The sequence below is a fragment of the Hemicordylus capensis genome, chromosome 2 (genome assembly GCF_027244095.1).
Source record: "Hemicordylus capensis ecotype Gifberg chromosome 2, rHemCap1.1.pri, whole genome shotgun sequence".
Lineage (NCBI taxonomy): Eukaryota > Metazoa > Chordata > Lepidosauria > Squamata > Cordylidae > Hemicordylus > Hemicordylus capensis.
In genome coordinates, this window is record NC_069658.1 from 218,248,180 (window position 1) to 218,257,751 (window position 9,572).

Consider the following 9,572-nt stretch of genomic DNA (forward strand, 5'->3'; position numbering starts at 1 on the left):
AATAAAATTAAAATTAAAAAATAAAATAAATGGGATGGCTAAGATGTTCTTATGGAGAGGCTGGCTAGAGACCCCTTATTACCCAACAAAAATCACAAATGTAGCAATCGTGGAACCACTGCTTTATTCACACAACGTACAGGGCTTTCCACCCTCTGGTCTCAGTGGCAGGTCCAAAGACTACCCTCCCGCCCGCCTTAGACTGCTCCAGAGAAGAATAAGAGACAAGATTTTCCCTTTTTTCTTCACAGAGGAGGGACAATTCTTCTGCAGCATTAACAGAATGTGTAAGTTGAACGGCATGATGCCGCCAGATGCTGCCTTATCAGACCATTGACTCCCCTGGCTCAGCACTGTAAAAATCACATAACTTTAGCTTTAACCTCCAATGAAGGAGAGCCCACTACGGCATGAGGCAGACTGTTCCACTGTCCAACAGCTTTTACAGTTAGGAAATTCCTCCTGTCTGTCCAGAATCTATTCCCTTCCACCTTCAACTCATTGGTTTAGCCCTGCCCCAAGGAGCAGCAAACTTGCAGTACTTCTCCAGGCTACCTCCTGATCCAACTGCAAGGTAGAATTTTGTGGAGTCCACAATTTCCTTGCAAAGTCTACAACTGCAAATGTGCCAGTCTTGTGGGGCAGGGCAAAAGAACCCACATTGTCCTCATAGCTAAGCTTAAATGTTTGTACAAATAGAATATTCTTTGTTTACCCCTGCCTCTGCTTAACATAGGGAGCTGCCATATACTGAGTCAAACCATAAGTCCATCTAGTTCAGTATTGTCTACACAGAGTGGCAGCAGCTTCTCCAAGGTTGTAGGCAGGAATCTCTCTCAGCCCTATCTTGGAGATGCTGCCAGGGAGGGAACTTGGAACCTTCTGCTCTTCCCAGAATGGTTCCATCCCCTAAGCGGAATATCTTGCAGTGCTCACACATCAAGTCTCCCATTCATTGCAACCAGGGCGGACCCTGCTTAGCTACGGGGACAAGTCATGCTTGCTACCACAAGACCAGCTCTCCTCTCTACTTCCCTCTGCTTTGCATGCACAAGCTCCCAGATTCAGACCAAGGCAGGATCTCCAGGAAGGGCAAGGAGAGACTCCTGCGTGCAACCTTGGAGAAATCACGGCCAGTCAGTGTAGACCATATTGAGCTAGATGGACCAAGGGTCTGATTCAGTGTAAGGCTGCTTCCTAGGTTTTCTGGGACAAACATCCAACTGTAAGTTTCTCAGGACAGGGACCTGTTCTCTTATATTCTTTAGAACACCATGCACATGGTTGCTATATTAAAAAAAAGAAAAGAAACAGTAAAAACTTCATTGCAGCTCACAGCATGAGGCTGTAGCTGTTTGGATACGAGTCTGGTTCCAGAGTTCCCAGTTCTCAAAATGGGACCAAATTTTGGGTGGTGGTGAAAGCTAGCTTTTCTTCATTCTGCAGCTCTTTTTAAAATTAAAATCAATTTTAGGGGCAACACCACAGCTCGTCAGTTTGATCGCGTGAGCACGCTCACAAGTTTTTTTAATGTCCGCTCAGTTAATTTTAGACTCCGCTCAGGCTGCACGTGCGCACACACTGCCTGGATACTGCCACCCAGAAAAAAATCATTCCGCACATAGATGAAAAAAATTAGAGAGAACACTGATTCCCACTCCTTATGGAGGGCTCACATTTCTTCACAAGCAGGACCCTAAGCCCCCCACCCAACATCCCAGAAATTGAGATGGTGGGTGAAACTCTCTGACTTCACTGTTCATTCTCATACAACAGATACTAGGACAGGCCTGCACAACATAAGCTTGGGGGCCAGATCTGGCCTGCAGGGAACTTTTTTTCAGGCCCATAAGTAGGAATATCCTGCAGCAATAGCAAGAGCCATAAAGAGGTCTTGGCCTATCCTGCTGATGAGCAGCAGTGTCTCTATTTAGGAGCAGTTGGTCGCTTGAGGCCAGATGTCCCCTGCCCCTTGGCCAGAGCCCACTGAAAGCATCCCTCTCTCCCCCAAGCTTTCCCCCTGACTCCCTCTCCCTTTCACTAATATTTTTAATAAATGTGCTGAAATAATGGTTGGTTCCTGCCCACTGGGGTATCTGAAATGTGTGCCCCTGTACTAGGAGGAGGAGGTGTACTAGGAGGAGGAGAAACCTTCCCCAGATTTCCACCCTCAGGGCCCCAAAGGGTGGTGGGTGCAGCTCCTTCTGGGCATGGGCAAGGATGCAAGTCCCAATGCTCCGCAGCAGATCAAGGACAGGGCTGGAGATGAATTCGTCAGTATAGCCTAACAGTGCTGCTGCTCCTTAGCACACACCCCCACATGGTGTGGGGGGAAGACACACGCAAAAGAGGCTCTCCATTCCATCTTTGATGTGAGAGTATTGTGCATCACCCAGAGGCATGGGTCCTGTGCAGTGTGGCCAAAAAGATTCCCTTCGCCACAGACTATGGTCAACCCACTAAAGCAGAGTTTCTCAAACTTGGATCCCCAGATATTGTAGACTACAACTCCCATTATTGTGGCTGTGGATGATGGGAGTTGTAGTCCACAAACATCAGGGGACTCAAGGAGAGGAGAGCTGGTCTAGGAGAGGAGAGCTGGTCTTGTGGTAGCAAGTATGACTTGTCCCCACAGCTAAGCAGGGTCTGCCCTGGTTACATATGAATGGGAGACTTGATGTGTGAGCACTGCAAGATATTCCCCTCAGGGGATGAAGCCGCTCTGGGAAGAGCAGAAGGTTTCAAGTTCCCTCCCTGGCTTCTCCAAGATAGGGCTAAGAGAGATTTCTGCCAGTCTGTGAAGACAATACTGAGCTAGATAAACCAAGGGTCTGACTCAGTATATGGCAGCTTCCTATGTTCAAGAACCCATGTTCCTCACACTAGCAGAGGAATGACCACAGATGGCCCACCACTGAGGGTGTGGTTAGAAACTTCTTCACTCACTCCTAGGGTCCAGTCCCTTAGAGATGTGGTCCAAGGAGCCCCCAGTGAGAGTGTGGCCAAAGGCATGGCCACAAGACCCCTCCCCCACAACAGGGACATGGCCAGAGAAACCTCTTCAACCTGAACATGGCCATAACTACCCTATTGCCATGGCAATATATGTGATTAAACAAGACTTTGTATTAGGGGCGTGGCCCCCTCTCATAACAGGGGATACCCAGGATATTTGAGGCATGGCCAAATAGAAGGCCCCTCTCATGGGCGTGGCCATAAACCCTATTACGCTGGGGGCGTTGCCAGTAATCCCCCCTCTCGAAGGGCGTGGCCAGAAGACCCTTCACATTGCAGATGGTCGGAAGCCCCTCGCTCTCCGCCACGCCCATTGAAAGAGGGGCGGGGCTGCAGCGCCCCGTGCCGTAAGGGGCGGGGCCTACCCTATTTAGCCCCTCCCGCCCGCCCATCAATCACTCACTTCCGTGACTGTTCGGCCTCCCGCAGGCCGGCGCTCCTCCGCTGTGGGGAGGGGGGGAAGGGAGGGGGTTGGGGGTCCCACGGCGGCTTCACTCCCGCTCCATTTCCATTCCTGGAGAGTCAGGAACTCCCGGAAACGGGGGAGGGGAAGGGAAAACGCCGGCCTCTCCAAGCCTTCCACCGCGACCTTTGACAAGGAAGCGGAAGCTTAGCGTCCCGAGCCAATTCTCGCGAGAGGAAGCCCGAAGGGTGGGGCTAGGAGCTGAGGGCATAAGGGATGTTAAGGGGGAAGCCCTTGTCATGCACTCTCGCTCCCCGCAGGTCTCGCGACATTAGGTACTAGAAGAAGTGGGAGCGGGACTGAGGACGCGAATCTATGGCAGAAACCATTCCATTCTATCAAGACGGGTGCTTGTTAGAATTATAATAGAAACAGAAATGTAACGTTTTTTATTGAATAAATATATAAAATAGACTAATCTTATATAGAATAATTATATTATAGATTATATATTTTATATATTAATGCATTTAATATGCATATAGAAAATTATAATAAATATACTTATTATGACAAAATATGCAGGTAGATACATGAATTATAAATATAACACATATAAGCAAACACATAAGGCTTTTTCAGTACAGTATATGTGTGTGTGTGTTTTAAAAGGTTCCGTGTCGGAAGGATCCATTCCTTTCCACATGAAGGGTTGCTATGGAGACCAGATGGACCAGATCAGAAGAGGGGGTGGTTAGGAAGGAACCACTGATAATTCATCCAGGGACAGAGAAAAGAGATTCTTTACACGCGAGCGGGAGTCATTTGGAAGGAACCATTTTTGGAAATGGAAGGGTGCCAATATCCCAAGGGGGGAAAAGGAGGCTGGTCGGGTGAAGGCGAGTGAAACATTGCCTGCTTGTCACCTACATTGTGTGTTTTGTACACATCCTCATCATGATCTGGATCAGCAATATTAAAAATAAAAGCATCATGCGAAACCGCACCTGTTTTCATTGGTGTATTGGTATGATCTGCCCTCAACTAACTTTTTAAAAGGGCAATGAAACATTTTCGTTTTCAGGAGTGGCGTTGGTGGTATAGTGGTTAGCATAGCTGCCTTCCAAGCAGTTGACCCGGGTTCGATTCCCGGCCAACGCAGAATATATTTTTCTAACTTGATTCACACTGATTAATGTTTTATAAAATGAAAGGCTATCACTTCCACATGAAACATAATTCTGATCATCTTTCCTGGATCTAAAAGTGTTGGTCTTCATTATCAGTTTCCCTGGGTTTTTAACATTGATTCCAAATCCAGGGGATCATTGATTCCCCGATCAATGAAGAAATACTTTTTAACGCATTCATCTTTCTTTTGAACACAGACATATATTCATAAATCTGGCTTCACAATTTAACATTTTTCTTCCTTTCATTTTCCCAACCAGCATCCACCACATCCTTGATAATATTTTGATGCAAAAGAAAAAAGACCCCAAAACTTCCTTTTTCATTGGTTCTCCTTTAGTTGCTTTTCTCTTTCATCTTGCTTTGGAAAAAGAAAATCAGTTTAATAAACTTTTTGTTAAAAAATAAATAAAAACCGCCCAGGTTTCGGAATCAAATATCCTTACGGCCAAGCAATGGATTCTATGGCGTTTTGCAAGCAAGAAAGCAAGAAAAATAGCGCTGCTAAGGATCCTTATTCGTAAAGGAACTTCTTACCTTAACTTTACTAATTTACACTAATCGTCACAAACCTAAATTGAAAGGTTTGCTCTGAAAATACAAAACGTGTTTCCGCCCGGGATCGAACCGGGGACCTTTCGCGTGTGAGGCGAACGTGATAACCGCTACACTACGGAAACTCGGCTGTTCAAAAAAGCTTTTGCGTCGTTTAATATTGATGTCCCCTGCCTTCTCCTACTATTTCTAGATAATTTCATTTCTCATTCAAGGATTACGTTGAGACGTAGAGCTCATGGATTCCACCTATTTTCTGTGGTGGAAAACACCACGGAATAGGTGGAAACAAGGAAAACTGATAGGTGGAAACAAGGAAATTCCACCTATTCCACAAATAGGTGGAAACAAGGAAAACTGAATGAGAAGCATTTTTATGCCTGTGAGACGTAGAGCAAATATAAACAGGAGGAGAGTAACTCTGGGTGCTTCGCTTCACAGAGTGCTTCGCTGCTTACCCAGCCCCACCGGTTCAATGTATTTTATTTTATTTTATTTTATTTTTACATTTATATCCCACTCTTCCTCCAAGGAGCTCAGAGCGATGTACACACATCAACAGCATTTTTCTATTCTCTTCTAACCCTTGCCTCCTCCCCTTTTTGCATACGAGACAAAATCTAGATTGCAAGCCTTTCGGGGCAGGGATCTCTCTTCTCATTCTTTTTAGGCACCAGTACATAGATAGCACTACAGAAATAAATACAATTAATAACAGTGCTTGGCATCCTGTCTTACGGTTGCCACATTGATCAGAGAGAATTCCTGCACACAGCCGTCAAAAGAGGGACAGGTGTCCTCTGCTTTTTTGATCCAGATTGGAAAGAGCCCCTGACGAGGGATCTCTCTGCCCACAGATGTCACTAACTCTAGAGATTATCCAGAAAAGAGAGGAAGGGGTTTATTAGAGAGTCAATCTAGCCCGTCAGCAGCACTAGTGCCAGAGAAAGGGCCAGAATATGGGGCTGTAAAACATATAGGCCACTTCCAACCTCAAAGGCAGGATGCCGCTGAGTAGCAGTTGCAGGGGGGTAACAGCAGGAGAGAGGGCATGCCCTCAACTCCTGCCTGTAGGCTTCCAGTGGCATCTGGTGGGCCACTGTGCGAAACAGGATGCTGGACTAGATGGGCCTTGGGCCTGATCCAGCAGGGCTGTTCTGTTGTTGTTGTTGTTGTTGTTGTTATTTATTCATTTTCTATACCACCCTTCCAAAAATGGCTCAGGGCAGTTTACACAGAGAAATAATAAATAAATAAGATGGATGGAACCCTGTCCCCAAAAGGCTCACAATCTAAAAAGAAACATAAGATAGACACCAGCAACAGTCCCTGGAGGGATGCTGTGCTGGGGGTGGATAGGGCTAGTTACTCTCCCCCTGCTAAATAAAGAGAATCACCACGGTAAAAGGTGCCTCTTTGCCAAGTTAGCAGGGGACTTATTGGCACCATGGAGCTACCGTGCCAGGAGAGAGGCAACAGAAAAATGGGTAAAATTTGTTAAAGTAATTGTCTAAGCCAATCCGGGACATGTGGCCAACCTATCCTGTCTAAATTTATTCAAGGAAATTCCATTAGACATGCCTTATAAAAAAATAAAAAATAAAAAATACTTGTCCTTTAATGAGACTTCTTTGAGTAAATTTAGTCAGGGTGTCAGCCAATACCCAAATCAACAATAATAGTAATCTAGATTGTAAACCCCTCAGGACAGGGACATCATCATCATCATCATCTGGGTCTCTTCTCCTTCAGTTGTTTTCCAGGTAAGAAAAAGCAAATGCACAAGTTTCCATTCAGGATGGAGCCATAGCTCAGTGGAAAAGCATCTGTTTTGCATGCAGATGTTTCCAGGGTCAGTTTCTGACAGCCTCTGCAGGTAGAGAGACCCCATCTGAAACTCTGGGCAGCCGTTGCCAGTGAGTGCAGGTAATGCTGATGTCATGGATAAACGCAATCTGGCCTTCTTGCTTGACATGAGAGGAGCCTTTCTTCTGCCAGAGCCGCTTGGAAGCTGGAAGGAATAACCTTTGTGCCTATGAACTTCTGCCTAGCAGTTTCTCTGGACACATATCGAAGCCTTACATTCCAATGAAGAGACTAGTCTGACGTTAATGAGGCAAAAGAACGCAACTAAATAAGATAATATTCCTGTCTCCACTCAGAGCAACATTTTCAAGGACTGAATAACAGAAACTAAATGTATTGTTTCAATCTTATGGCTGGGCTGTTTCAGCCTACAAAATGGACTTTTAGAGATACTTGTAAAGAAGTTTTAAGATAGAGCCAGTCTCTTTTTTGAGACTAGAAGCAATAGCTCTGAATTATACTGTATCCTTTTTAAGAATGTTTTTTGAAATGCCAGGAAGCACTAAGGAGCCACCTTTTGTATGCAAGCTAGAGTTAGCCTTTTGAGGCCCATGTATTATTTCAAGTGTCTTCTTTTCAGAGTAAGGGGGGGAGAGAGAGTTTTTTCAAGCCTTGATTGGTTATTGGTTATTTCTGAGTGTGAATTTTTAAAGATGATCTGTTTTAATCTATGCATTTCTTCTGCTGCAAGCCTTTTAATGGCAAAATTTGTATTTTATGGCAAACCTCTGTATTATATTGTTTATATTAGATTTTGTTAGACAATAAAAAAGCTAGGTACAGAAGAGAAAAAGAGCCCCAACCTATAATTTGGGATGGTTTGTTGTATGGCCTATAGCTGTAATAAAATTGATTGATTGGGATAGTTTGTTCCTGTCAGCTGAACTTCTTAAGCAAAAGAGTCTCACCTTGACACTGAAGCTAGTTGGACCCATGGTCTGACTCGGTGGAAGGCAACCTATTATTGTTGTTTGTTTAGTCAATTTATATACCACCCTTCCAAAAATGGCTCAGGGCGGTTTAAACAGAGAAATAATAAATAAATAAGATGGATCCCAACTTGACATATTTACAAAATTTAAATTAATTTGCAATCAAGTTCCATCCTGGCCAGAGTATGAGCCTGTGTGCATGATGCTGAGAGAAGCTTGACACTTGGCAGGGTCTGAGCCTTCTGTGATTCTGTCCCTGATGTGAGATGTGGCTGACTGTGGTTATTCACTGAGTGGAGACTGGGGTGCCTCCAACCATACACATGCAGAACAAAAATAATCACAGTTTACGAAAGTGGTGTGCACTGTGTGTACACATAATACAGGACACGGGGCCTCATGTGCCACACAGCAACCCATGCATATTTTGTGCATCGTGGGCAATGCGGTGTCTTCCAAATGACAGTTGTGTGAGTGCATCCAGCCATAAAAAAAGCCTACTTGGTAACAGCGGTAAAAGGAAAGGTGGGATAGGCAGCTATTCCTCCACATCAGGGTTTCTTAACCTTGGGCCCCCAGATGTTGTTGGACTACAACTCCCATCAGAGAGCCCCTGGTGGTGCAGTGGTAAAACTGTTGCCCTGTAACCAGAAGGTTACAAGTTCAATCCTGACCAGGGGCTCAAGGTTGACTCAGCCTTCCATCCTTCCGAGGTCGGTAAAATGAGTACCCAGAATGTTGGGGGCAATATGCTACATCATTGTAAACCGCTTAGAGAGCTCCGGCTATAGAGCGGTATATAAACGTAAGTGCTATTGCTATTGCTATCATCCTCAGCCACAGAGGCCATGTCTGGGGATGATGGGAGTTGTAGTCCAGCAACATCTGGGGGGCCAAGGTTAAGAAACCCTGCTCCACATCATTTAATTTTGCAACTCTCTTCCATTATTTCAGCATTTGCGCACGTGCTTTTGGAGGATACCGCAGTGCCCGCAGTGCGCAAAATGTGTGTGGGACACTGCACAGTGTGCGCGCTGGGACTCCAGCTACAGCTCCAACTCCAAATTCATCTCACCCATCACTGCCTTGTTTGCACCACTCTATTTCTGCAGATGGGCTTGAAACCCGTCTCCCTGCTGGTAGCATTAGAGGGGGAAATACGTCGCCTGCCTGTAGCTTTTCTCTTCAGCAGCTCTAGGGGTGGGAGAGGATTCAGCTTGTGACGATAACATAGAGGGGAAAGGCGAGATGCCACTCCCCAGCACACCACGGCCCTAATTCAAATGACCTAATTCAAAAACTGGGGTAGTGGGCAATAAAGTGGCAAATGGGGTTCAATGTTGGCAAGTATAAGGTGATGCACATTGAGACAAAAAACCCCAACTTCAAGTATACGCTGATGGGATCTGCAGGGGCATATCTAGGGTAGGGCAGGCAGGGCACGTGCCCCGGGCGCCACTTGAAGGTGGGTGCCATTTTGTAAAATTAATTTTTTAAAAAACCAAAATGGCTGGCAAAAACAAAATGGCCACTGTGCATGCTCAAATGGCCCCTGTGAGGCTCTAGGTCATGCCAGGCTTTGCAGAGGCCATTTGAGCATGCGCAGTGGC

The 9,572-nt window shown here is 45.6% G+C and overlaps 1 protein-coding gene and 2 non-coding genes across 6 annotated transcripts in view; 1 reads left to right on the forward strand and 2 right to left on the reverse strand.

Moving 5' to 3' along the window:
* The window catches only part of DPP9 (dipeptidyl peptidase 9), a 51,617-nt gene extending 48,002 nt beyond the window's left edge, over nucleotides 1–3,615 (reverse strand). For 2 of the 4 annotated variants that reach the window (XM_053299738.1, XM_053299741.1), the window contains exon 1: nucleotides 3,419–3,615. The gene's annotated coding sequence lies outside the window, so the exon portion shown is untranslated. Of the gene's footprint in view, nucleotides 1–2,946; nucleotides 3,034–3,221; nucleotides 3,241–3,418 lie in introns of those variants that run through there. The other 2 variants (XM_053299740.1, XM_053299739.1) reach the window with 2 other exon arrangements.
* Nucleotides 3,616–4,507: 892 nt separating this feature from the next.
* Nucleotides 4,508–4,579, forward strand: TRNAG-UCC (transfer RNA glycine (anticodon UCC)). The gene has a single exon. It is a non-coding gene; the product is annotated as a tRNA-Gly (tRNA).
* A 637-nt stretch (nucleotides 4,580–5,216) lies between these two features.
* TRNAV-CAC (transfer RNA valine (anticodon CAC)) lies at nucleotides 5,217–5,289 on the reverse strand. The gene has a single exon. It is a non-coding gene; the product is annotated as a tRNA-Val (tRNA).
* Nucleotides 5,290–9,572: the final 4,283 nt, after the last annotated feature.